Raw genomic sequence first — 1833 nt, forward strand, 5'->3', positions numbered from 1 at the left:
GACTTTGTGGCCCAATGGATAAGGCGCTGGTCTACGGAACCAGAGATTCTGGGTTCGATCCCCAGCAGAGTCGTTTATCAAATTAAGACATTTTTTACATAAAATAAAGTATATATTTATTTGAAATGAAAATATAATATCTCATATATTTTTTATTCAAAATATCTAGAAAATATATGTTTTTAATATATAAATCTTTGAAAATGATTTATATTTATGAATATTATTAATCATTTGAATAAATTTTAGAGTACCAATTCTTCTCCTTATTGTTTATTTTGGTTCTATGATGATAAGTGAAAACAACATAGACTAAGTTAATCTTTTACATTTGTATTTGCTTTTAAATCTTAATTGAGTTAAATATATTTTCATACTTTTGAAAATGCATTATGTTTATAATTTGTTTTGTCTATTATCGTAGTCAATATCAATAAACTTGTATAATTGGCAATGATGTGGAATACGAGATGAAAAAGTGTAATTTGTAAGTGCAAAGTGGACACTACATGGATTCCAAATCATTAACTCATAAAATAACCCTAATTTGGTTGAGGATAAGACACCAAACTTTCGAAGAATAACGATGGGACATTAGGATGTAAGAAAGATATGAAGAAGGTGTAGAAGAATGGGTTGTAATCTATTCATGATAAGACCATTTTAATTTAGGGATTTTTTTTGCGATTTCTGAATGTAAGGTTATAAAATGTGTACGATTTAAGAATAAACAATTTATGAATGTAGGGTTTATTATGTTAGATAAGATGTAAGTATCATTTAACATTGTCATTATTGATGCTAGACCTAACTCAATAGTTAATATGATCGAGGCAATCAGAACATACATTATGGAAAGGTGGACATAGAATAAGATGAGATTTTCTAACCCTGGTAATTAAGACATTTTATCCAACATTAAAATGTGGTTATGCATATTGTTTGTTTAAGTTGTATGATGTTTTTTTAATATGTATATTGAGATAGTCATCAAAACACTAATTTGTGGATTGTAAGGTATTTATATGTGTTCATTATAATGTTTCACTGACATGCTTTATATGTGTTGATTAAGTGCTCACTATAGTACTTACACGCTTTATGTTTTTTGATTCATGTAGTATAATATTCAGTGAGTATATTTTTTATGTTAGACACTAGAAAAAAATTGGAGATATACTTTGTGTCAACATGCAAGCACATGACTTTCCATGGATGAAACAAATACTTTTAGGTTTTCCTAGCCTTCACTAAACTACTGACATGAAGAGCAAGAACTATAAAGTAGAAAAGTACATTCTTGTGATTAACAAAATGGCCTAATTCAGGTAGTGTACAACCTTATTATGTATATATATTATTAATAGTTCTAACCTATAGGTCAAGAAACATCATTTATGTGATCCACAAAGATACAAGAACGTGACAGGAAAACCAAAATAGAATAAATTGAATCATACGATTAGGAGGATTGAATTACATGTTAGGTGCATAAGATGAAAAAAATGGTAATTATAAGTCAACATGAAAAGATCCACCTCAATCTCATCCAACTGAAGGGACATAATATTAGGGGAATAATGAACTTACTTATGGAGTACAAACACAAGGTCATACTCAAGTTTTAAAGTCTACAAATGGTACACATTCACAAGCAACAACAAAGGTGAAAAAATGAACATTGGAAGAGAAATAACAAATTTTGGACCCCTAAGGCCTACAACAAGACTAAGAAAAGACATATTAAGTTGGCTAAATGTAAGACCTACAAGAAGACTAAGAAAATACATATTAAGTTGGCTAAATGTAAGACCTACAACTAGACTTAGTGCA

The 1833-nt window shown here is 28.9% G+C and overlaps 1 non-coding gene across 1 annotated transcript; it reads left to right on the forward strand.

Annotated features, from left to right (window-relative positions):
* TRNAR-ACG (transfer RNA arginine (anticodon ACG)) lies at positions 1-73 on the forward strand. The gene has a single exon. It is a non-coding gene; the product is annotated as a tRNA-Arg (tRNA).
* The last annotated feature ends 1760 nt before the right edge of the window (positions 74-1833 follow it).

The sequence above is a fragment of the Lathyrus oleraceus genome, chromosome 6 (assembly GCF_024323335.1).
Source record: "Lathyrus oleraceus cultivar Zhongwan6 chromosome 6, CAAS_Psat_ZW6_1.0, whole genome shotgun sequence".
Lineage (NCBI taxonomy): Eukaryota > Viridiplantae > Streptophyta > Magnoliopsida > Fabales > Fabaceae > Lathyrus > Lathyrus oleraceus.